The 27365-nt window shown below is 41.1% G+C and overlaps 1 protein-coding gene and 1 long non-coding RNA gene across 4 annotated transcripts in view; one reads left to right on the forward strand and one right to left on the reverse strand.

The window, feature by feature from the left end:
* Positions 1–27309, forward strand: LOC135300754 (uncharacterized). Its single transcript, XR_010362516.1, has 3 exons — positions 1–3375; positions 4291–5610; positions 27192–27309. It is a non-coding gene; the product is annotated as an uncharacterized LOC135300754 (long non-coding RNA).
* The window catches only part of LOC135300752 (potassium voltage-gated channel subfamily A member 5-like), a 156428-nt gene continuing 139791 nt past the window's right edge, over positions 10729–27365 (reverse strand). Inside the window, exons 4-5 of one of the 3 annotated variants that reach the window (XM_064420535.1) lie at positions 21680–21813; positions 10729–10915 (exon numbers count right to left, since the gene is read on the reverse strand). The gene's annotated coding sequence lies outside the window, so the exon portion shown is untranslated. The remainder of the gene's footprint in view (positions 10916–21679; positions 21814–27365) is intronic. The other 2 variants (XM_064420536.1, XM_064420537.1) reach the window with 2 other exon arrangements.

Below are 27365 nucleotides of genomic sequence, written 5' to 3' on the forward strand. Positions count from 1 at the left end.
TCTTCCTCCCGTGAAAACAGTGGCAGAATCCCTACTGAATGCAGGTTTTGGGCTGTGAGCTTCCCTGAACCACCCCAAGGATAGCTGGCCTGAGTCAAAAGCGTGCCAGGGAGCAGACTTGCATGAAACACACACTGTAGGGGTCTGTAAGTTAGTGTTTGATTCTGTTTCCTTATACAAATGTCTAAATATTATAATGAATGTTGTAAATCAGGGTGCACGTGATTTTGGCTAATAAAATTACATAACCCCAAATGCACCTTTTAAAAATGTCTCCTCCAGATTCAGACATCTCACCATTTATTTCAACACAGGAGGATTTTTTTGTTAATGGAAGAACAGTTCATGACTGAAGGTGATGGTCAGAGTGTTCTGTTAAACACTGTGCTCACACAGAAGTGCTGATGAATGATTATAAGAAATGAAAGTGCTTTCTAATAAGAAACAACTGCGCTAAAAACAAACATGTCAAAGGCAGATTAAACTGTGTGCTCCATTTCAAGGCTCCTGCTCTGGCACAGCCATGGTGCTTTGAAAAGAGCAATGGAAGATTTTCCCTGCCAACCCCTTTCCATCACAGTGAGGTCACTCATAGTCCAGACTGCAGGTTTTGCATGTAGCAGGGAACGTCACAGAGCTGCTCTGGAGTGAGAGCACCCAGGTGGAGCTTTGGGAGCTTTGAGGTGCACTGGTGAGGCCACACCTCAAGTCCTGTGCCCAGTTCTAGGCCTGTCACTGCAAGATGGACATTGAGGGGCTGGAGTGTGTCCAGAGAAGGGAATGGAACTGGGGAAGGGTCTGGGGGAGGGGCTGAGGGAGCTGGGGGTGCTCAGCCTGGAGAAAAGGAAGCTCAGGAGGAACCTCTTGGCTCTGCACAACTCCCTGACTGGAGGGGACAGCTGGGGAGGATTGGGCTCTGCTCCCAGGGAATAGGGACAGGATGACGGGAAATGGTCTCAAGCTGCACCAGGGGAGTTCAAGTTGGACATCAGGAAAGATTTCTTCACTGAAAGGGCTATCAGACACTGGAAGGGGGTGATGAATCCAAGGAGGTGATGAATCCCCGTTCCTGGAGGTATCCAAGGCACTGCCAAATGTGGTCTGGTTGACAAGGTGAGGATTGGTCACTGGTTGGGCTTGATGGTCTTGGAGGCCTTTTTCAGTGATAAAAATTCTGTGATTTGATGATTGTGTAAAGCTGCTGTCTGTGAGGGTGTTAATGCAGAAGGTGGGACAATTTTTCCCAGCAAAACCCATTGCCAGGATGGCCCATTCTGAAAGAAGTGCAGTCTCAAACCTGTTCAATCCTGTTCAAAAGTCTTTACTGAAGAGGCGAATTGCATCTGGAAGAGGCAAGCTTTGCCTCTGCAAAAGAATTGCAGCCTCAAGGCAAGGCTGGTTCCACATGAGGACTGGCATTTGGAATCAGCTAAGGTAACATCTCCTACCTGAGGTGCCACCTTTGACACCCCTTAAACACCCCCACTGTTTGTCCTTCAGAAGCTGCCTTGGAAGGACACTCTCTGTTCAGGTGAGCTTCAGGACATGCCAGCTTCATCTCCTGTCCAGCTTCATCTCACCATAAACATCAGAAAGGGTGGTGGAAGAAATAATTGTTTTTCATTTCGCATAGTAAAAGTCTAGCTATGACTAATTGGACAGCAAATTTTACAAACCCACCAAAACCATCATGATTGATTTCACAGGGGATATTTCACATAAATCATGAAATTTCATAGAAAATTTCATACGGGGAATTCACAGAAAGCTCAGCTATATAGATTTGTGCATCTTTTGGTTCTTAAAGGATCCAGTTGGAGAGTTATGAATGTGCAGAGGGAGAGGTGACACATAAGGGAAAAGGATGGGAACTATTAAAAGGAAACTCTTGAGCTGTGTCCATGTAAGGAAAGAACTGACTGCCTTGAAAGAGAACAGGAGGAGAATGATGGAAGAGAATGGATATTCTTGCTACTCCTATTGTCAGTACATATGGATTTTACTGAAGGAAAAAAAGACCTGAAGGAATTTGGATTTGTAAGACCTAGTCAAACACAGCTCTGACACCAAATATGTGGGAAAACGGAGATTTACCATGTGAAAAAGGAAGTCTTTAATTCTTGCCAAGGGGGAGGTGAACAAGAAATCTTGGGAGTTCCCAGTCCAAAAGGATTAGTTTGTAACTATTTTATGCTGTGTCAGTTTATCAGAACTGGAGTATGTTTCCCAAGTAGAGAAAGGAGACAACAAATTGGTGTTTTTACAGGAACAGTGTTACAAGAAATCAATTACTTTTATTTCATGATACAACTCCAAGCAAAATAGTATTTTGTGTGTAAGTATTAAGTGTTACAGGGATGAAAAAATCTCATTAAGTTACATTTATTAGAAAATGTAGCATCCTAGGTTTATTATGGATTTCCATATGCCATCTTTGGGTGATCAAATAAGAAGTTATTTAATTACTTTGAGAGGGTATTAAAGGGCTCTCATTCAGGGAGCTGTTCCCTGAAGTAACTGCAAATCATGATCTTTATTTTGTTTCTGCCATGAGGGCAAATGAAATCACCTCGATTTTTCAGTCAAATTCCCTAACAGCTATTGTCTTGCCTTGCATGAACCCGCCTGAACTGACATCCATAATAATATTAGGAATATAAATCACTCATTTATTTTCAGGACAGGAGGATGGGCAGCCTGTGCTGCCTGCATGATGCAAAGGTCTTGAGCCAGCCTGAAATCAGTGAGGCAGGGAAAGGCTTTTCTTTCATGTCTCTTGAACAGGAGTGAGGGAGGTTGGATTCTTCCCCTTTTCAACCTGCTAAGCAGCCAAAAAATTGGATCCCCACTGGAGGGTTGAGACATCATGCTGTTAACAGAGGCTTGAAGGCAGCCCACCTGCTGCCACTGTCACGCGGCTGCTGTGACACAGCAGAGCTGCCAGGGAGGACACCTCACTCCTCGGCTCTTTATGGAGTCCTTGGGAATCAGAAGTGTGATCCATTCAGAGGGGCTGGAGTACACTGTGGGAATGGGAAACCTGATGGATTTGGGGGCAGGGAGAATGTGAAGCTGCTTGGATTTTCTGGGAAAGCATGCATGAAATCAATGGGCTGTTGTTGAGGGGGGGAAGGAGGAGGAATTTGTATTTGTTCTCTGATAGGGAAATATAATACTGGGGGATTTGCTTTGGAGAAGAAAAAAAAATACTATTTGAGAAGAAGGCTACTTTCCTGACCAGAAAAATGATTGAGGGAACCCTGTTTTAAAAGAGCTGGATACCTAAGCCTGAATTAATAAACCAGGAACTGCTGTTGAAATAATGTTAAGAATTTCTGAAGGAAAGACAAGAGAAGACCTTGGCAAAACAAGAAGGTAGGAAAAATTACGAATTTAATGACCAAGTTCAAAACAGATCAGAGATACTTCTGCTAATTTATTTCTTCTGTCTCTCTTTTTAAAAATTCTTTTCCCTCAGGAATAAATGTTTAAGTGAAAATACATTTAATTATGACTCTGTCGGTTCCTTGATTTGGAAGGACAGAGATGAGGACTGGGTTTTGTTTATTTTGAAAAATAAAATACATTAGATCTGAAAACTGACAAACAAGTTATTGCTTCACTTTTCAGATGCATGAACACAGCAAATATCCAGGTTGAAATTTCATAAATTATCACAGGGTTTTCCACAGCTTGCTTTTGATGTCTGAGAGTTCTCGATAGCTCTAAATGAAGAGGGGGAAATGACAAAAATGTTCAAATTATTTAAAGTCTAAGACATAAAATCAATCTTTGAACAGCTCAAATTCTATCCTGTTCATTCTTCTACAGTATCATCACTGATATCTAAATGATAGTGATTTCTTTGCTAATATAATAAATGATATAATGTCTTTGCTGTTTCTGCAGAGTGAATTAGGAGGGGATTTCAGTGATGCCAGCTGCAATTAAGCATGAAATTTTGGTTTTCCTTTTACCCCTTTTGTCAGTGTTCATAAAAGTTTTACCCAAACTCTCTCTGGCTAATGGAAAACTTTTCCTTGGCTTCCTCTCACACCCAGACCCTCTAAAATTTTTTTCTATAGCAAGAATTATAGTTCCTTTTTTGTTGCCATTTTTTTCTAGAAAGCCTGAACAAAGCAGTTTTTTTGTAGGAAGATGTGTGATAGTGCTTAGAGAGCAGAGACTCTTTGTTGATTTTCTGTGGGGATAAGGTTGATGTTAGCAAAATGTTTGATTTCTGCTGTTGTCCTTTCTCTTCATAATCTCAAAACTCTTTTGCAATTTCAGCTACATCTGACAGATTACTTCAGTTTTAAGAGGAACTAAACTGCAAATTTCAATAAATTGGTGGGTGGGACAGAAGAAGATCCAAAGAAGTCTTTCCTGAGGGAAAAGTTGGAGTAGAAACTCAACTATATTACCAGAAACTGGAGCAGCAAGGCAATGGAAGTCTTGAAGCAAGGCTTGGCCAGAAATTGGTATTCAGAGAGCTCAGCCGTAAATCCTGGAACACCAGGGTGGCAGGCTTCAGGTGTTGTACTGATCATGGGATGAATCACATTCCGAGGAAAGGGGAGGACTTGTGAATAATTTCTTTATAGATACAGACTTTTTCTCATTTCCTTATTTGAAGAGAATGACAAATTTTAGTCTGAAAAATTTAACAGAATGTGAAGAAAATGCAGTTCTTTTCCTGAATTTTCTAGACAACACTGGAAATCCCACACATCACTTTTTTTTCCTGAAGTCCTTTTATTCATTCATTTGCCTAATGATCCCATACTTTTTTCTTTTTCTTTATGAATGTTGAGTAAGAACTCGTTGATTTTTTTTAATTACATCAAAATACAAACATTTCCAGAATGAAGTAATTTGTACCAAAGATCACTTTACAGTCACCACTTAAAAGATTACAGACTACAAATGGTAACTGTGGAGTGGTGAAAACAAATTTAGTTTCATGTGCAAATTTTTTTCTGTCTTTCCATAATTGCAAACACATGTACAATTCCTATTTTGCATGGGAGCCTTTCATTTTTTCAATTTTCAAATTAAAAAAATAAAAAAGCCAACAATTTCTAAGAGTCATGGGGACAAATACAAGGTGTGGAACAACCGAGTAGGCAAGAAATCTAAAAAAGGGAATTTGTGAGTCAGCAGATCCACCCTGATGAAAAAAGGAATCCCCTATGAGGAGTGCTACAGAAGGTATGGGAAGTAATACCTCTTTCCCATATGGATAAAGCCCCATCTGGGATCCTGTGTCCAGCTAAGTGCAGGTAACAGCTGGAGAAATGCCCCTTGCCAACTGGCAAAAACCCAGAGATGAACACCAAGAATTATTAGAGGTCCAGAAAACACAGCTAGTGAGACAAGAGCAGAGGAGCTGGGTTTGTTTAGTCTAGGGAAGGGAAGAATGTGCAGAGACATGATAACAGCCACCAGAAACAGAACAAGACATGATGTGTTTGAATTGCCTCAACAGAAAGAGGGTGGGAATTAGGGAAAAAACCCCAGCTTTTTAATGGCAAGATAGTGAAGGGCTGGATTACCTTACTCTGGGAATTTGTAGAGGCTTAAAGAACAATTTAGACAAATATTTGCCAGGTGAGTTATGAGACTGAAGTTTGCTTATATGTAACCCTGCCCAGGGTAGAAAAATGGACTGGGTGACTTCTTAAAGTCTGCCTACTTTTTAGTGGATTTTTTTACCATTGCTTAAAATTATGATTTTGAATATTTAAAAAAAAATTTGAAAGTGAATGGGGCCTAATCTCTGTTTCTGACAGAGTTTTATTCCTCATATACACATCAATGCATTTCTTATCTTGATTGATTATTATTCTGACTGCTCATTATTCTGAGAATTCTATGTTCAGAAACAAGTGTCTTTAACGACTGTATTAGATTTAAGGTTTTCCCTTCATACCAACTATAAAATGTGAAAGATATATTTTTAAATACTTATCCATTTGTATTATAAAAATTGAGTTATTCTATTAATACCTGGCTTAATAAGCTTTAAAGTAGCTTTATAAGTCTGACTTTTTATTTAAGATAGATTCTTCTGGGGTATATATTTGGTTATATTTTCTAATGTGATAATAATGCTCAATTCTGTTACTAGTTTTTATTTTTTCTCTTTTTTTTTCCCTGTGTATAATAGATACAGATAAAAAGTAGCTAATTAGACTTCAGATGAAATATGTCTTTGCTTTTATCAGTTTTAAATCTACTGACTTTGGATTCAACTGCTTTCCCTCTGCTTCTGAACTGCAGGTGAAAATAAAAACTTTGCATTATGCTAGTCCTTTCTGGTTCATCCCTTTTCATTCACCTCTCAAATCCATGGACCTGCTATTCCCAGTCTGGCTTTCAGGTGTCCTATTGTCTGTCTGAGGGTCAAAATTGGCTGTTGGCTGGGAGTCTTTCAAGCAAGAGCATGCCCCACACAGTGAGAGGAGATACAGCTGAGAGCAGCACCTTTGGAGCACTAGTAGAATGGCAGATTGGTTTAGCTTGAGTTTTTGGACATTTTCACTCATCTAAGCACAAAAGAGTTAAGTAGAAAACAGGTTACATGTCATATTCTGGTATATTAAATGTGACAGCAGCCACCAACAGAGGTGGGTGGGAAAGCTTAGCAAAGTCCTCTCAGGAGGATGATACAGAATAATCTGCTTCAAAAACTACATTTCTTCTTCCTTATTAACAATCAGAAATTGAAATGAAACTTGAAGAATACAACTTAGCAGTAGGAGTAAGTTAAACTCTGAGCAGAAACAGAAGCAAGTGCTATATAGGGAAATATAATGCCAGCTTGTTCTGGAAAAGAGAAACAAGCTACTGAAAAACCCCCATAAAATTTGGTTTATCAAAGCATAAAATATAAAGTTAATCCAGGCTTTAAAGGGTCTCATATTATTCCATTTGAATTGAGATGAAAAAGAGTAGTTCAATATTTTGGAGGAGTATATGGGTGACAAGATTGTAATCAGCTATAAAACCTGTACCTGTATCAGGTCAGTGTGCTTCAGTACGCAATAGACAAAAGAAAAGAAAAAGTCCTTTTTCAAGGTGTACATTCTGAAGGTTTGCTTGCCTATAAAAACCTCTCTGTGAGCTCAGAAACAGAATTACTTTAGTGAAAATGGCCAGGAAGGGTTGTTTCTATCCTTTATCTGCTATTGAAAAGTTCATCCAGGTGCAAAAGATTTAATTTTTTTTTGTCTAACTTTAGATGCATTGAATAAAGTTTGTCTTATTTTTCATGCAGAAATACAGAGATCATGGATTCCATGGTCCTGGTGTGAGGAACTGATACTTTTTTTTTGTCATGAAGGGTTTTCAGTTGGTTTGGAAAGTGTCACTGCAACAAACAGTGTTTGCTTTGATGGACATTGATTTTGATGGTATAAAAATAATTTAGAGTCTATTAATGAGGACAACATGTTGATTTTGTCCAGCCCACAGCTGGATAAAAACATGATGTGCTGGGGAGTAACTGGCTCGCAGACTGGGCACAGAGGGTGACAGTGACTGTGGTGACATCAGACCAGGGACCTGTCACTGGTGGGGTTCTGCAGGGCTCCATCTTAAGCCCAGTTCTCTTCAATAGCTTCATAAAGGACTTGGATGCAGGACAGCAAGGGATACTAAGTAAGCTTGCAGATGATAAAAAATGGGAGGAGCTGTTGACTCCCTCAAGGGTGAAGAGGCCCTGCAGAGAGCCCTGGACAAATGACAGGGCTGGACAATCACCAGTGGTGTGAAGTTAACAAAGACAAGGGCTGGAAGGGCTGGATTCTGCACCTGGGATGGGACAGCCCTGGATGTACAGACAGACTGGGAATGAGAGACTGGAGAGCAGTGTTGTGGAAAGGGACCTGGGGGTTAATGGCCAGTTGGACATGGGCCAGCAGTGCCCTGGCAGCCAGGAGGGACAGCCCTGTCCTGGGGCACCAGGCCCAGCATCACCGGCCAGGCCAGGGAGGGGATTGTCCCACTCTGCTCTGGGCGGGGGCGGCCACAGCTTGAATATTGTGTGTGGTTTTGGGTGCCACAATGTAAGAAAGATCTAGAGCTGTTTGAGAGTTTCCAAAGTAGGGTTTTGGAGCTGGTGAAGGGCCTGGAGGGGAAGTCACACAAGGAGCAGCTCAGGGCACTTGGTCTGTACAGCTGAAGGAGACTGAGGCCAGAACTCACTGTGTTCTTCAACACCCTTGTGCGGCAAGAGGAGGGGCAGGCCCTGATCTCTGCTCGATGTGATCAGGGACAGGACCCAGGGAACGGCTGGAGCTGGGTCAGGGTAGGATTAGGGTGGATATCAGCATATGTTCCCCCAGAAGGTGGTGGAGCACGGAACAGGCTCCCCAGGAATGGTCATGGCCCCAAGGCTGCCAGAGCTCCAGGGGTGTTTGGGCAATGCTCTTAGGAACAGGGTGGGATTGTTGGGGTGTCTGTGCAGGGCCAGGAGATGGACTGGATGGTCCTTGTGGGTCCCTTCCAACTCAGCAGTCTATGATTTTACCATTTTGTATCCCAGAGGACACAGCAGTCTTCCAGGTGGCCATAGGAGACAGAGCAGGGGACACATCCTTGGTGTACTTCAATGTCTCAGCTGTGCTGTCTGTCCCTCAGACATGTAAATGTGTATCACAATTTTTGGGTTGAGACTTCTCATTTCTCAAAAGACAGAGAGATTTTGTTCCAATGCAGTTTTTATCCCAGTGTGCTTTTTTATTTTTTTTTTAAACCAACAGGACAAAACACATGTTGATGTCCCCAAGATGTTAATAAAAATGGAAATTCTTGTCTGCCAGTCAGCTCTAGCTGCTGCCTGGTACCAGTTTTGGGGAAGATGTTCATACAGGTTCAGGACATTAACAGCAGGGAATAACTTCACATTGGAAAGATACTCATCACATGGCATCTGTGCATGTGTGGATGTAACTTGAAGACTTCTGTGATGTACAGCTCACCAGAAGCCATTTTCCACACTGGCAATGATGACAACCCAAAGTATTGGCTTGTGCTACCAGCCTTGATGCCTTGAGGGTTTGATAAACTGTGAAAAGAAATTTCATTGCCACTGCTTGAAGTAAAAAAAAAAAAAAAAAAAAAAAGAAAGAAAATAAGCTACCATATTATTATGATTGTCCAGCTGGCTATCACTTTAGTACATGAAACTGCAAAGTGACATCTAAGTTGTGATTTATTTTTATAAATTAAGAGCAGACCTGTTATGCCAGCCCTAAAACACTCTGGGTGTTTGCAATGGCCAATTACTGTGGAAACTGCTGAAACAAATAAATGTTTGGATAAGAATCTGGAACAAATGCCTCAATTTTTTTAACAATTCTTGCAAAATATCACTAGACCAAGAAATCCCAACTGCTTCATCTGTATGTTGCTACATCTATATCCTTCTCTGGAATTCTTTGCTGCAGATCTACAAAGGAATAAATGAAAAACTGCTGTTTTCCCACTTAACCTATAGCAAGCAGCCTTAAAAAACAACTCATCTGTAACATTCCAGCCATATTTAGCTGTTTTTATCGGAGCTGTAAAGTAGGAAATGATCTGTGGGGGTTTTGAAAGACTGAAATATGAGGATATTCAAGTCCTGCTTTGAATCCAATATAATCCTGCTCATGAACTTGTCCCATTGAAATCAGGTTCATAAAAGCATACCTGTACACACCCTTCCTAAAGTCAATTCTAAATACCTCTGGTACTGTAATCCTGCTTGATGGGGCAGATCCTGCTTTTCCAGGGCAAAATAGAACATGGCAAGAACACAGTGTCTTGCCATTCTGTGTGGTTCCCTTTCCAAACAGTGGGAATGGAACAAAATGTAAGAAAAGAAAAGAAAATGCACAGGTGGCACAATAATCAAAACGGTGCATTTTAATACTTAAACATTCATGCAGAAATACACACAGACTTAATTTTACACAAAATGCAAGGGAGACTGAGGTACTAGACTTAAGTATTTGCTCTTTCAGAAGTTTTTTAAGTGATATTTGATTTATGTAGATCAAATAATGAAAGAGAGATGCTATTTTGTTTATTAACACATGACATTGAAGTTCACATACAACATGTTATATATGTGAGTTACTGATTTTCTTTTCACTGCTAAATATATTTATTAGCTCTGTCTAGGTTTACTTTAATATTGTTACACACACACACACACACACACACACACACACACACACACACGTATTTTATCTAATTTACAGATGAACTTTTTTGTGGTTTTATTGCTGTAATAACAGGCTTCCCAAACAATGAGGTTCCCAATCAATGTGCTATCATCATGTTATGTATATTCATGTTTCTTATTTCTATTTATCACATTATCTATGTTCATGTTTCAAATTTCCAGTTGCAAGGGAACAAAAAGCTTCTTGGTTCTATTCACCCAGCAATGCACTGAAGTTAGATTTAACCTCCTCCTTTTAATGTCCCCAGTGCCCCTAATTAGGGCTGATTATGAGGAGCAGCATACTGGTAATTAACATGTTTCTGGTTTTAAAAGATATACTTCTCATAAGAAGCATAAAAAAACCTGTATTTTTTTAAATGAAGGTATTTTAACATTTGAAATATGAATGTTTATGAACACATGCCATTTTATTAAAAGTCCAGAACAGTAGAAACTCATCAATCTTGAATATATAAAGTATAGAAATGGATATAAATCATCACAAATTAAAACTGAAGAACATCTAACAAGACAAATCATGTTAATTAACAGTTATTATAGAAAAACAACTTTCCTCTTGTTTCTTTTACTGATTTATGCAGTAGCTTTTTCTGCTAGAGGGTCATGATGTGAGAGAACAGCACAGTCCTGCAGTCCTTCCCACAGAAATGGTTCCAAAGGACATTCCAAAACTGGGGACTGTAAAAAAAATATAGAAATCAAATTAAAAAATATTTGCATTACAAAATTCAAACAAATAAATGTGCCATATTTTGGATGGGTGGACAAAACATTGAAGAGAGAAGAGAGAGACATGATAGAGCATTCATTTAGGTACTCTTGGTAGGAGACTCTTTATGATTAAGCCTTCTGGAACCAAGCTAAATTAAATATAATCTATAAATATAAAGCATAAATACAATGAATAAACATAATTCACAAATATAAATTAAATACTCCTCTTCAGCATTTTACATCTGGGTGTCTTTAGGCACCACAAGTATATAGATGTGCTTCAATCCATGTCACACAGTAGGTGAGCAGTAACACCAGGAACAAACTCCACATTTGCTGGTAGGACCACACAGAATTAATCCCATGGTAAATGGCTAAGATATCAGGCACCAAAGAATGAAATAAAAAGATCAAATGTACTTTTCCAAATGCTTTGCAAAATAAAATGGTGGGTTTTTTCCCCAGCACTCCAATCCCGTAAGCACCCTTTTGTTTTCAATGCTTGGTGATATTGGGTTTCAGTTTGTGGTTTTGCTATTCTTCTTTTAAATAAAGTAAAGAAATACACACTAAATAAAATGAGGGGTGCAGTTAACCTCTAGCATTTCATGAGAGGGCTTGATATGTTTATTACATTTAAATGAAAATCAGCTTTGATTGGAGCAGGGAAATAAAAGACCTGAAGGAACGAGGTAGTTGGATCATAGAGAGTTTTCCTAACAACAAACACTTCCCAAGGCAGGCTGAGATTAGGAGACCAATTATTTAAGCAAACACTTGGCAGAGACCTAAATTCACTGGAAACTCTGTGTTTTACAGCCTGATATGTCCTGGGCTGGTTAACTCTTCTCCTTCCCTATTTTCTGATGCACATCTTGATTTCTGCAACAACACATCCACCTATCTACTACCCACCAACCTACACAGTTAATTATTCTACTTCTAAACACCCAGAGGGAACAACTTATGTATATAGCAGCTTTGTAGATTGAAGCCCAAGCTAAAAAATAATGGGAATTAAAAATTGGAACACTCTGGAATGTGTAGACTTTGCTTCCACTTCTACATCACTCTTGTGGCTTTTGACCTAACCCAGCTAAAAAAAAAGTCTCTCTTTCATAAAGGCATTTGCAATGATTTTGAAAATTAAGGTGGCTCCCAATCTGCCTGATATATCTGTAATATTTCCCAGGTTTGCACTTTGGAAACCTTTGAAATGAAGCAAAAATTACTCCAAATGCTTATGTGCAAGAGCATAATTGCACTGTATATATGCATTTAAAATATAAATGTGCACTATATGTGTAACCAGACTTCCAGGGCCACAAAGAAAAATTCTGCTCAGGCTTACGTTTTCATAATTTCATCTTTCTTCTCTAACACTCCCATTGCTGCTTTTATTTTGCTTGCTGTTCCACATCCCAGGCTTTGCTTGGACATGGCAAGAAAGGGTTTAGGCACCACCTATTGAATTTCAGATTGATTCACACTATCATTTTCAGCAGAATTGCACTTGAAATATTTTTTACCCATTAGTTTTAAATAGTACTTTTGTTGGCAATTGTGCAGCTGAGGGAATATGTCTGTGTCCAGCTATGAATTCCACTTGGGGTAGGGAAGATTGTTTTAGATGTTGCTATTACTGAGAACTAAATTATTTATTGATCAAGTCTCAGAGTCCTGTGTCCATCCTTGCCCCGTTCTGCAGAGAAGGAGCTAGGGAAAGTAAACTATTGCAGCATGTAGAGAAAAATTGCAGTAGACATTAAAAATGTCATATGTCCTTCAGCTGAAAGTGTTGAATTGTTAGGAAATCCTGGAAAGTGAATGGAAAAAGGAACTTTGTATTTTTCTTGAAGATACTGAGCAAAATCCACAAGTGATAGTTACCAGAATTATGAAGAAGAGTAGAAATGCTCTTGAAGTTTTCCTCTATTTTCCTGTGCCCTTTTCTTAAAACTTTTCTAGAGATTCTAGGAATGGTCTGGACATGTGTGTGAAGGTAAGTGGGTATCATCTTCCATTTGTCTCGTCCCTGGAAGTGTTCCAGGCCAGGTTGGACAGAACTGGAAGCACCCTGGGATAATAGAAGGTGTCCCTGCCCATGGCAGGGGGTTGGATCTAGATTCTCTTTAGGGCACCTTCCAATTCAGGCCATTCTATGATTCTATGATTGCATAATTTAATAAATCTTTATTATTTCACATGGCACAAAATCCTTAAACATGGTAACTAGAAAAAAAACCAATCCATTTGTGTGTTTGTCTCCTGTTTGAGGGAAATATCTGAGTATCCAATCTAGCAAGCCTAGGTCAGTGAGTCTTCCTGAAGGTAAATAGGGTGTGGATGTCCCAAACACAGAAGTGGTATCAGAGACAGCAACTGTATTTCTAATTGGATATGACAATATTAAGAGTGACTGGCACTTGGCAAGGTTTGCCTTTTTCAGATGGATCCTGGAGACCTGTTTTCTGAACGCCTCCAAAAAAAGGGAACAAACCAACTGGGTGCTGGCAGTCCCATATCACAGGGCCACCTCCCTGCTCAAAGGGATTTAGGGATTTGTCAGTAAACCACCCATCACAACTTCACAGTCTCACAGAATGGCTGCTACAACTTCTACCCACAGTTTTTGCACCTTTCTGCTAGATCTTTTTTGTCTTCACACACACATACACACACACACACACACACACCAGGGAGGGAAGCTGTGGAAGAACTTTATCCCACACGAGCTTTTCTTGGGATCCTATCTCAGTGCCAGTGGTTGGAGAACTGGTAAAGTTTCCCAAGTTTCTTTGTAACTCCCAGATACAAAATCATGTTGCTGATGAGTGACTTGCAAAATCCTAATCTGGCCTCTAACAGTAACACCCTGTGTGGCTTTCAGCAAGTCTCAACACCTTTCTGCTTCTGCCTTCCCATGGCTAAAATGTTTATTTGTCTGTCACAGCAGGTTTTTAGGGAGAATTCATAATTCAGCACATCACAGAAAATAGTGCTTTTTTGCAGTGAGTTAAATAAATCAGGCCATCAACAGTGAGATAAAGGTCTCCCCTGAGAAGAGACTTGATGTCTAGGACCATTTTAGGGTTTATAACACATCAAAGCCTACATAAATAACCCAATTCAATGCAGACAAGAGGAAAAATTATTTTTAAAAAAAGCACAGTTCAAGAAACTATTGCCAAACACAGGTTAATAACTTAAGAAAACATTTCCACTTGGAAAAAATAATGTAACAATTAGGATTATCATCTGGTCTGTAAAACCTAACTTACAGCTGGCACAAGTGAGAAGCTTTCAGTTAAGTGAATGAAGGAACATCCATCACTACTCCTCCCAGAGTACTCTGCTCCCTTAAAACCAGCACAGGCAAACTCCCCAAAATGTGCCACTTGTTCCTTAATTCCTGCAATAATGGAATTTGGGAGATGAAGCTGGCCAGGCTTAGCCTGAGAGTAGGGTGCCTATTTATGCACCAGAAATGTTAAATTATGACACCTGTTCCACAAGTTTTCTGACCTAGGAATAAGCCTCCCAGTCTAGTGGAAGGTGTCCCTGCAGAGAGGCTGGAAAGAGATATTTCCTGTGGCCCCTTCCAACTCAGTCCATTCCATGGTTCTATGATACTATGAATACACAGGCTCATAATTTATATTTATATGGCTAGACACTGAGATCTTTTTGTCTCTGTGCTGTCATTACAGCTTCAGGAGCAACTGTATAATACGAAGAATACTCAGAGTAAAACTGACACCGGGCTTGGAGGACTCCTTTAAGGATTACAGAGAGTTGAAAGGGTGATATTAATGTGACAAGGGCATCTCACAAAGAAAGGGAATTACTCCTTGTTTCCCAGAATAGCCTAGAAATACATTTCTCCTCTTAGATTAAAAAGGCCAAGCTCTACATTAGTAAAATGGCTACTATAAAAGGAGTAAGAGAGTAAAGGAATTGATTCGTTTACTCTGCAGCAATTCAAAACCAGATATATGAAAACATTAACATGATTAAATGACAAGATATTGAGTAGCCCTGCAACATGGCAGAGTTCAGATTGTTTTATCGAAGAGGGGTTTGGGGCTTTTAGGACAACCTCTGGCAGCTTTTTCCAGCTGGGATGCCCCAATGTGCAGTCCTTCAGGCAGACACATATCAATTTTATGTCCACATTTCTGTAGAAACAATTCAGCGCCCTCACAGCTGACAGAGGACAGATCTGCCCAATACAGAAAATGGCTCCATTTTCTGCAGCTCTTTGCAAGTGGTAATTAAATTGTGCAGCTCAGAATTAAAATTCATAGAATCACAGAAACTGGGGATTGGAAAGAGCCACTAAGGTAATTTTTGTCCCTGCTCTTCCTTCTGCCATTGCTTTGTCCAGCACTTTACAGCCAATTCAAAATGCTCTCTACTTACCCAGGGCTTTTAAGAGACCCTTGTTTGATTTGTGCATAGCAGAAAATGATACCTTTTCTCCAGAGATGGACAATTTACCTCATTCAAAGAGTTGTGTAATCAATTTCATTTACCAATTACAGCCCTTCGTTAACATGCGGCCACGAGGGCACTGGGGGAGACAGGAAGTTAATGAGATTGAGGATGGGATCAGGAGGTCTCCTGAATGCCTTGTTTTGTCCTGACAGCCCAGTAAATCTTGAGTCAGCCCAGTGCTTCTGAAGGAAGAAACAGCTTTGGAGATTCATCTGAGTTGTTCATCCATCTGTGGGGGTTCGATGGGTTTGCTGATCACCATTCCTCTCTGCCCTGTAAACCCCAGGTGTCCAGTTTACAGGGACACCTGGGGTTTGGAAGGGCACAGAGGAATGGTGATCTAAACTTCCTAAAAGCTGCTGGGTATTCCCTGGGAAGTGCAGAGCCCCTCACAGTGGGGACTGAAGTGGGTTTTCAGGCCTCAGTTTCAGGTGGTGTAAATGCTGTCTGAAAGAGGTGCTTTGCTTTCACATGGCATGGACATGAATTTTGGATCTCCCTGGAAATTTGCAGCCTAAGCCTGCAAAGCCTAAAGTGACTTTGCTCTTGCAAGCCCTGAGGCTTGAGTCTTAAAAATGTGTCTGAGGCCCCTATCACCCCTTCCAAGGTTTGTCAAAATGCTTCTCTCCAGGGGCTGGAGAGTGTCTTGTCCAAAAGACTAAATGTTTATCAAACTTTTTTTCAAATTGATATAAATCTTCTGCTCAAGACACCAGCCATAAATATAAAACCAGGCTTTCCCTGGGGATAAACTGCAATAGGCTACAGCTGAATTTCTTTTGAAATAACTGGCACTGCCTGAAGTCAGAAATAGAACATTGAACTGGGAGGGATACAAATATGATCTGATACAGACTTCCTAGGCCTGCCCAGATCCCCCTCATATGGTTTGTCTGGAATTTTGACTCACCAGTTCCTTGACAAGGAACCACTTGCTTTCCAAGTGGTTGTCCCAAGCCTGATCCTTATCTGGCCTAAACTGATGTTCCTGGTGACAAACAACAAGAGTTCATTTCTCCCTCCTGCTGAGTACCCTGCAGAAATCCCTAAACCCCCTGTGTCTGGTGGGAATCCAGAGCTGGAATGAGTTGGCTGTGCTGCAAAACCCTCCTGGCAAGACAAGTGCCACAGGTACAGCCAAGTTTGACCCTGCCATGGGGACACGTCTCTCAGGATGGAGTGAATCTCCCCTCCCAGTCCTGCTGGGTGCCTGGAGTCAGCTCTGGCACTCCTGAGCAAATCTCATGCCCCAGCAAGACTTCCTAAGTGCCCCACAGGCTGTGGTCCTCAGCAGGATAAACATTTCACATAATCCCTCAGGAGCATAAAAATCATCTTCAACTTATTGGGTCCAAATGGCACAAACATGGCCCCATTCTGCTGATGCTTCTTTTCACATACTTAGTGTGGGAACTTATATTGCTCCAAAAGAAAAAAAAAAAAAAAGAAAGAGAAAAGGAACAGCTACATAAATACACATTTGAGGGATGGCCTAACTCTAAATGTGATTGCAGTGTATAGAAAAGCCAAGCATAAAGACTCTGAAGATAGTCATGTGACAAGACACCTAAACTTATTTTCCATTTTCTTTCTCATCCCATGCCAGCAGCAACACAGGCAATGAAAAAAAGTAAGTTGATGAAGCAAAATATTTCAGTTGAACGTAGTTTTTTTTTACACATTAGACATGACCTTTGTTATCTTAGCAGAGTTTCTATTTTGAATTTACTTCCTCTTGATTATCTTTGTTCAGGACTGTTTCAAATTGTGAGAGAATAAAAACTTTACTGGCATAAAGCCTTAATGTGGTAATGGCTGACTAAAATTGTTCAAATAAATTCCAAAAGGAAGTTTTCAGTGAAAACAAAGAAAATTACTGACCAAGAAGTGCTTGTGAAAGTGTTTTCCTTTTCTGTTCAGCTCTCAGAAGGGCACTTCTATGGCAGAAATAAATCCATTTCCCACAGGAGCACCTCAAACTCCACCAGAACCATGCACATTCTTTTGAGCTGCAGCTGATCCTCACATAATTTTTACTGCTGCCATTCATCTGATCTTGATACAAAACCCAGATTCACTCCTGGGCCTAAGGGTTGTTTTGGCTCTACAGAAGCAGTAAGTAAAGAACTCTGTGTAGGGGTCTGAATGCCTCAAGAGCAGTGGCAGATGGGAATATGTTGCATTACATACAATTCACACCTTAATAGGTCTGATCCACATCCGAATCCTCCCCAGATTTACTCATAAATACTGCAAAACCAGTGCTGTTTTAAGGCAATTTAAGTGTCCTTCATGCCTGGCTTATAGCTTTTAACTTTCCTCAGCCTGAAAATAAAATAATGTCCTATGGGTGCTTGTAGGAATTCTTGTCCGTAATTATTATGATAACTGATTTATCTGTGGCACACGCCACTGTAGGAGGTGTGAGGGTGATTAAGATGCTCTCCTGGGAAGCTTGAGCACTCCAGTTCTGTACTGTTCTTGAATTTTTTAACAATTTCAATTAAATTCCTCTTTCCAATTTGAAAGGGGAACATTTGGCATGCAGAAATGTTTATTTTAATGCCTAGAGTCTTGCCAGACTCAGCTTAAAGGGTGACTTGGGTATTTTAGAAGGTTTTGGTGGGTACAATTTCTTTTTCTTTCAAAGGAATGCTTTCACATTTATTCCATGGCTTGGAGAATGTCATCCCAATTTTAAAATCAGATGTACCAGGGCAGGAACCTCAGTCCCTGATGAGAAGAGTCTCCTGCAGGCAGGGAGTGAGTACAGGCACAGCGCTGAGGGAGGAGGGTGGTGACAGTGGCACCACCCAAATTGCTGCTGCCAGGATGGTGACTCAGCTGAGTGACTGAGTCACAGTGTCTCCCTCCCCTTCCTCTGGCCAGAGAAGGTACTGATGTTCTGCTGTGATGTTCTGCTGATGCCTTGGAGATGTAAATTGTAATATTCCCACCATGCTGCAGAAGCCAAGGGAACAAAAGTTTCCTCCTCCTCCTCACTGTCCATGTGGACTTGTTCTGGGCAGTCTGATCAGCAGGGAGAAAGGAGAGGCCTGACTAACAGCCAAGTGAGCTCTGGAAACAGACACGAGTCAGTACAGAATGCCTTTGGACACAGGGGTGGAGGCCAGGATCCTCCAGAGTATGATTCAAGATAGGAGGCTCTGGTGGAAGGCATGGGTTTGTGTGGGAGTGAGGATGCTTTACCCTGGATGGAGATTCCATTCCAATGGGCAGTCACGCCACATTCTGGCTGGTACTGGTTGAATCTTGTGAGTATTGATTGAAATCTCAGGATTAGTAGAGGCAAGCAGCAACTCCTACATTTTCAGACAAGATCTAATTGCTTAGAAGAACATCCTGATTCGAGCCAGCAAATCAATACACAGCAATATATCTTAAATCGATAAGATAAGGCCCTGCCTGCTGAAAGATCTGCTCTCTGTCAGTGCATTGGGAAATTCCCCCCAGTTAAATGAGGTTTGGAAAATAGTTCCAGGCATTTCATCTGCATTGAAAATACCTTGGAAGGCATGTAGTTCTTCTTTCTGGTCTTTCCCTAGCTTGCACTTCACTTCTCATTCCTATGACTTTGTCTTTAAGTCTTCAGTCATCTCTTTCTTGAATGAAGTGCTGTGCCTGTGATCTTGATCGCTCTATCTGCACAACCAAGCAGCCCAGGTTTTAACCAGAATGCAAAGGCTGCTTTGCTTTTTTCTGCTTTAGTTTCAGGTTGTTTTCTTTAAGAAATGCAATATTATTCTTTTTTCTTTGAACTGCTTTCCTTGAGTTAGAGAAAATCTCTTTGATGCTTGCATGTTGTACCATTTTTTTCCTTGTTTTATACACCTGGGATTCTGGCTTCATCTTGAATCCTCCTCCACTTTCTGGAATATTTTTTCTGAATTGTAGCAGTGTGGCATGAGATTCTGCCAGTTCACTGGCCTGGCAGTATCATATATCAGTCTAGGAATCAACACAGTGAATAAATCAAATTGTTATTGTTCAGCACTACTTAGTGCTGTTTTAATAGCAAACTTCCATTTATAGATGTCCCAAAATCAATGGGAGATGGATTTCTTCTGTTGCCTGACAGATCAATAATCTTATCCAATTCATTTCCCCAGATACTAATTTTTAGTTCCTTAGCCAATACCAGACTAAATTCCTTTCAGCAACTGAGTACAAAACCATCATGGTTTCCCCATCCCAAAGTTTTCCTGACACACAGGAAATAATAACATCTCTTGAAATGAAATATTCTGACAGTGGCTAATGACAGCCTTGCTTCATTAATAAATTACAGAACCTGGGTTGCCCTTGGCTTGCACAATTCTCTTTCCTTCCTAACTGCAGTGCCTACAAATGGTCTGGTCTTTCTCAGGAAATAGGAAAGAAAGATTCATAATTATAAATATTTATAATTATGTGTATATACACATTTATATGAATTATATTACATGTTTATTGCAAGTCACTCCTAATTTTCTCTGAGAAATTTTGTAGATGATTACAGACACAGTGAAAATTTGGAAAAAAGATACAAGAGCCAAAGACTAATGGCTAAACCAGATTTGATTTACCACTCATAGTAAAAGTGAAGACGAAAAAATAGGAGAAATAGACACTTAACATGCTTTCTGCAGATGTCATATTCCTTCAGACTCATGGTCAATCTTCACACTTATTTACAACCACAAAGTGGTGATGTTTCACAGTCTATCATTAGGAAGAGGACATTTTTACAAAGCTTTCTAATATCTTATATTCATAGAACTGATTGTTAGGATCTATTTGCTCACCAGCTGCTAAATACTTTCAAAAGTTGCTTTTCTGTGTGTTAGCTGAGCCTTCGTTTTGATGAGAAAAAAGGTTGGCCTCAAGTCAGACTTCTCTAACATGGGCTTTACTGCTCAGCTTGGTCATCCAGTGACTCATCTTCTAAATCAGAAAAATAAATAGCACTTGGATCTGATTAGGATAGTCTGATCTATTTCCCCCACATTTTTCCAGTTCCTGTCTCAAAGTACCTGGACCATTTGCATGTGTAGTGAAGATATTTTGGAAGGTGACAGAACAGAGAGAAGGAAGAGTTGCAATCCCTGTAGTGCGGACATGTAGCTGTAGCATTATGCAAAACTTTTTTTTGCTACTTATTCTTTCAGTTCAGTATTTTAGTGCTTCAGATCTTCCCCCCAAGATGTGCAAAGCCCAAATGGAATTTCATTGTTGGTCCTAGAGCATTTAACCCAGATCCTGCAGCAGAGCTTGGGGTGGCCTTTCACTTATCAGTTAGAGATGCTGATGAAGGCACTTTCACAAAGAGGGAGTTTAGAAGTTCTCAAGGAAGGGTTGCTGCGTGCCCAGAGGCACCAGGCACCCCTGTGACTGCATTTTCAGCCTCCATTGATCCTTTCACAGGGGTGAGTAGCACGTGAAACCATCAGGAATCCTGTGGTGTATTGGGAATAGCACTGCCAGCAGCTCAGGAGTGATCCTGCCTCTCTGCCCAGCCCTGTGTGACACATCTGAGAGCTGTGCCCAGCTCTGGGCTCCTCAGGACAGCAGGGACATGGAGTTCCTGGAGCAGGGCCAGCAGAGGCTGCAGAGATGATTTAGGGCCTGGAGCATCTCTGGCAGGGAAAGGCTGAGGGAGCTGGGGCCTCCAGAGGAGCCCCAGCTGAGAGGGGCCCTCAGCCCTGGGTGTCCCTGTCTGCAGGGAGGGCTCTGAGCAGGCCCAGGCTCTGCTCCTCAACACCAGAGGAATGGGCAGGAAGTCATGGAATATACTCTGCTTTAGAGTCTTAAAATATTTGACTCTGTTACTGTTGCTCTTTCATAATGAATTAGATTGATTTTCCTCATTATAACTGTTAAAAGATCCCCTCTGCTTTAAGAAGATATCTGTGATACAGCAGTTCTGTCATACCAAAAAGTGCTATTTTCTGAATGCAAAAAGATAAATTGTCTCTCACTGCACTGATAGTGTTCCAAACTGTGCAATTTCTCAGCAAAAACAGAGTTCATGCCACAGTGCAAAAATGTTGCACTGTTATTAAGTGCTACTTCCTCAGAACTGTCTCAAATTCCTCCAGTGAGAAGTAAATAGATATTTTTCATGATGACTCGCTTTAAAAAAAAAAAATAAAAAAGCTTTGGATGTCTCAGATATCTCACAACATTCATATGCCATGCGGGTCTGCTCCACAGGAACTACAACAGTTTTACCTGGCTTAGCGTGAGGTCCCAGAGGAAGTGAGCACGGAGAATCTTAGAAGGAAATATTCATTGCAACAAAGCATGACTTCAGATGCCTTTTCCTTTAAAAACTTGCAGATTGCTGCTGCTGTTCTTGCAGATCACTAAAAATTGACAGTGTTATTATTACTTCTACTGCTGAACAGGATAGAAGAACCATCAATATCTTGGAGTTTGTAGGAAACAGCATTAGCAGTATTAGAGTGTCTAGGAATCTGTGCAACTTAAAAGAGTTTGTAGCCTCTAGTAGTATTTTCAGCGTTTATTTTCTAATGACAAAATAAAATGTCTGCCAGCCATCATTTGTGAAAGTAAATATCTCAAAAACTGCTGTCTTACAGCAAGTTTGCCTTTGCTACCTGACTTTTTTTGCCTTTTGCTCTCAACATTCTGTAACATTTTACACTGCTGAAGTCTTGCTTTTTCCAGACTGCTTGAATTTGTGTTCCATGTTTAAATGATTCCATGGGACTGAAGAGGACCTGTGCTTGGACACAGCAACAGAATAAAACACAGCAAAAACTTGAATGCAGTCATACAAGGAGGAGCCTTGGATTTTCCTGTTAGTCTCATTGCGTACAAGCAATGAATGAGCAAGAGATTTTCTGAGGAAAAAAACCCAGCAGTCAGTGATATTTGAAATGAAGAAGGGAGGGTGCCAATGATGCCTTGAGAGGCTACCTAGAACAGAGGCTAGACAGTGTTACAGGAATATAGTTATTTATTAAAAGGCCTTCCAAGGATACACCTTGGGCGGTACAAGAGTCCGGCTATGGTTCCACCCAAGATGGACTACAGGCCATGAGTTTTCACACTTCTATAAGTTTTGGTCTATTTACATATTGGGATTAATTGTCCAATTGCAGCTTCAGGTTATGAAGTCCCATCCTCACAGATTGCTCTCCTCAATTCGCTGTTTTTTGGGCCCGAAGCTGCAACACTGTCCTTGGTTCTCAGATTGGAAAAGGATTGTTTCATCTAATTCAGCTGTGAAGAGAATTTGCTAACACTTTATATGTTCAGAGTTACACACTAATACAGAGTCTGAAATAACAGAATCTGGAGAATATGAAATCTAAAACTTAAGGCATCACCAAGAGGATGGAGCTAGGCTGGTGGTACTGAGCAGAGGCGCCAGAAGAATGGGCAGGGACTGATCCCAGGAGGTTCCACCTGGACAGGAGGCAGAACTTCTTCCCTGGGCACTGACCGAGCCTGGAACAGATTGTCCAGAGAAGGTGTGGAGTCTCCTCACTGGGGACATTCCAGACCCCTCTGGGCACAATCCTGTGCCCTGTGCTCTGGGATGGCCCTGCTGGAGTAGGGGGTGAGACCAGTGATCCACTGTTGTCCCTTCCAGCCTGGCCCTTTCTGGGAATATCCAACAACCAGAAGGAGGCACTCACACCATCCCATTCCATTCTGTAGCTTGCTGTGCTTACAGATGATTCTGGGTTTTTATTAAATAAGTCAGCAGTTGCTCTCCTTCCAGGAAAGTGACCTCATTTCTCCTGTACCACTGTGATGGGCCTAATGGAATGATTTAGATAGATGATGGATAGGGGTGAATTCTGAAGTCACTTAAACCTGAAGACAGCAAGGATTAAAAGCAGGACTGAACATATTGTAACAAAATCATATTTTGGCCTCTTAGAAAGCAGAAAATGTCACCTCATGCACTCTTGTATGATTTAGCAAAGGTGGATGAAGGAAGCAAAACCCTCCTTCAGTGCCAAGAGTTTAGGTAAAACTGGGGTTTAAAAATGAGTCCATTTGATAGGTGACTGAACTGAAAGGTCAGCTGCTAAGTTGAGTGTTTCCAGAGCTAAACCTGGGGAGCTTAGAGCTAATTGAAGATCTGTTTAACAAACATTGCTTGCAAGCTCTGTGTAGGGTCTCCAAGCCAGAGCAGCTGTACTTTGGTGACTGGTTTGAAAAGAGAAGGGGAGGAGGAGAAATGAAAGGAGTTAGGACAGGTACTGGAGCTGCTCCTTATGAACCTCACCAAATAACAAACAGGAAATCAACAAATGAGTACATTCCAGCAGAAATTCAAGTGGAAGTGATAATAGGAAGGCTAGACTGACAGGTTCTGGCAAGTTGAGAGGACATTGCTAGAAAAGCACTGGCGGCTGCACAGCTCAAACCTCAAAGCTCAGGGGCTTGCCTCTTTCGTGTTTCCCTCCCCCCTTCCATTTCCTTTCCTCTTTTATTTCATCCATGAAAAATTGTTTGCTGGGATGCATTCACTTCCAGAGGTGGAAGGGAATAGGTACTGGCAGCATTAAGTAGTAGGAGAGAAGCTAAGAATTTAAGTAATCTGGTGAAAATTTGGGGTGTCCACTGGAGAAAACGAGTATGCAGGTGAAAAAAATAAACCTGCAGTTTAAAACTGAGCAGTAATTGTAGGTTGGATTCATCCTAGAGGAGATGGCAAGATGAGAATTGAGGAATCAAAGTTTCACAGGGGTGTCTTTCACTGTGTGGATTACTGAGGGCAGAGAGTGACTTCTACTCAGGCTTGTGTTAATGGTGGCAGTGGTCTGGAATGAGATGAAGGTGCAGCAGTGGCACTTCATCTCTTCTCACCCTTCTCTGGAGACTCAAGGTGCTCTTTTCAGATGCTTGAGGTCTCACTAAAGTTCCTTCAATACCTGAAAACTCTCCCCTGGGGTTCTCCAAGCCACAGCTCAGCCTGCAGTGTTGGAAGACGTTCTTCATGGGCTTGATACACTCTGGGGTTGCAATAAAATGAAACTGTTTCCTGTTCTGCCTGTAAACATTCCATAGGAAATTGAGGCAGTTTTCACTGGAGACAAGGAAACTACCACCAACCAGGAAAAGTTGCTTGAACTGTGAAAAACGGCAAACTTCTCCTTATGGCAAATGCACTGAAATGTACACTTTTATCCAGGGGTTGGAATTACACCCTTTTCTCGGAGAACAGCTGCATGTGCTGGTGGGAATGGTAAAGTTTTGGCCTGGATCCAATTTGATAATACTTACAGAAAGATGCAAGGGCTTTTTTGTTTGGTTGGTTGTTTTATTTTGTTTTGGTTGTTTGGTTTTTAATTTTTTTTTGTAATTTTGCTTTCTTTGAATATAAATTCTTCCAAAACAAAATTTATTCACTGGCAGATCAGGCTTGCAAAGGTGCTGAGTACTCTGGCTGTGGTCCAAAAGTGCACTTAAGCCCATGCTTAACTCTGAGGACATAATTAGTCTTGCCAATTTCAGTGGGGCTGTTGACATGCTTAAAGTTAAGCATGTGACTAAATCCACTGCTGCAAGAATGCTTAGCTCTTTGTAGGGTTAAGCCCAGCTCTGTGCTACACAAAAGATCTTTTGTTCAGCCTTGAATGACGAGGACAGGCAATGGAAGGAATAAACACAGTTCTTTAAAATAAACATTGTGCTGATCACAGAGATAGCACACATGTTATTAACGCCGAGGCTGTCATCACATTTTATTAGCAGCATTTTAGCAGCACCAATGAGATGATTCACTCCTCTGAGCCATGTCTCCATTATCTCTTTGTACCTGAAATGCCTGGCTGGTTCTGCTCCATGGTAACTCTGCAGCTGTTGGTGTTTGCTGGACCCCTGTTCATCTTCAAGCTCTGCACTCTGAATACACCAAGATAGTCCATCCTATGAGGAACAGCTGAGGGAGTTGAGGGGCTCAGTCTGGAGAAGAGGAGGCTCAAGAGGGACTTCTTCATTCTCTACAACTCCTTGACAGGAGGGTGCAGCCCAGTGGGGTCAGGGTCTTCTCCCAGGGAACAAGGGACAGGACAAGAGAAAAAGGCCTCAGGCTGCACCAGGAGAGGTTGATGTTCAACATCAGGAAGAATTTTATCGTGGAAAGGGTGGTTAAGCACTAAAACAGGCTGCCCAAGGAGGTGATAGAGTCCCCATCCCTGGAGGCTTTCAAGAAATGACTCAGTGCTCTGGTCTGGTTGATAAAGAGATGCTCAGTAAAAGGACGGACTCAATTATCTGGGAGGTCCTTTCCAGCCTGAATGATTCTGTGATTCTGTGAAGTCAGCTCTGAGCAGACTGCTGGCACTGTCTGCTGCAGAGACATCAGAGAGAGGCTCTATGAAGTGACCCTGGCAGTGTCACAGCCACGTCCCAGCTCTGGGGTTTACTCATCCCTTACACAGTGCTCCCACTTCTGGGGCTGTGCAGCTGTGAGGGGCTGGATCAGATCACCCCATGTCTAGATCATGGAATTATAGAATGATTTGCCTTTGCCTTTGCAAGGGACCTTAAAGTCCATTTCATTCCCAAACCCTACCATGGGCAGGAACACCTTCCCTTATCCTTTGCTTAGAGCCCCATCCAACCTAGTCTTGAACACTTCCAGGGATGGGGCAGCCACAGCTGCTCTGTGCAAGTGTTATGAGGTGCCTCTGAAGGCAAGGATATCCCAGGTTCTTGTTAGTAAATATCTTGGGATGGGTTAAATGGAACAACACAAATTACCGTATTTATAAATATGTATATATTTTCAATATTTATTTTTAAACAGTTTGTTTGCAACGGGAAAAAGGTTTGTGGGTATTTTGGTTGTGATTATCTATAGTAACACAGCAATATAAAAGCATAAAAATAACACTTAAGCACCTCCACAGTGGCAGATTCTTTTGAGTCAGTATCCATTAACATTCCAGTCTGCCAGAAACCCGTGCCAGTGCCTCATCACCCTCACAAGGAAGAATTCTTTTCTACTATCCAATCTAAACCTACTTTCTGTCAGTCCAAAGCCACTGGTTGAGGCCAGTGCATGCTCAGGCAAAGAGTGTGAAAAATGAACAAGGCCACAGTGTTGTTATTTCAGATCCCATCATCCTGGCAAGCTCTTGGGCAGGTTCTCCCGAAGCTGGAAGCTTGAATAGTTTGAAGCAATGAGGCTCACAGGATTTCCCTGCAGAGCTATTCTCTGCAGGGAGGCCAGTGCCACACTGGTGGTGTGGCATTCTTCATGGTGAAGCAAAGGGAATGTGTTTGCAGGCATTTTTCTCCCTAACATTCCCATTTTGGGTCACACAGTCTCAATTAAAACATAGCAGCAGCAGTGGTCAAGTATAAGAGGGAAAGGTAGTGGGAGGAACAGATTTTGCACATTGTTGAGCTGTAGCTGTTGAGGTCTGTAGAACTGAGTCACTGAACCATTCTTGTTGATAATTAAAGTGAAGCATTCTTAAAACATAATTAATTTTAAAAAACCCTGAAGCTTAAATAAATAATTTTTTTCTATTTACTCTTTATGCATTTTTCCATTCCAGATATTCTAAGCCTTAGCACTCTCTCCTTTTTGGCCTTAGTTTTTCGTTTCCAGGCCATGGCTGCTTTTTATTTATTTAGGGCTCTTAAATTTTGTTTCATTGTTGGTTCTAACTACTTTTTAATGATATTCCTATAGTTCAACTTTTTGAATTTGAATACTGCAATTTTGACAATTACTAATTCCAAACAGGGAGAAAATTATGGAAAACCAGCAGATTTCAGAAGACAAATCTAAATTTTAGTAGCTTAAACAGCTGTCACTTCCTAGAGAAGGCCTTTCCAACAGAACAATTTTGGGTTTGAGAGCTGCAGAATCATCTATGAAGTTGTCCAACACAATCTTCACATTCAAAAGGACTCCAAC

The sequence above is a fragment of the Passer domesticus genome, chromosome 5, assembly GCF_036417665.1.
Source record: "Passer domesticus isolate bPasDom1 chromosome 5, bPasDom1.hap1, whole genome shotgun sequence".
Classification (NCBI taxonomy): domain Eukaryota; kingdom Metazoa; phylum Chordata; class Aves; order Passeriformes; family Passeridae; genus Passer; species Passer domesticus.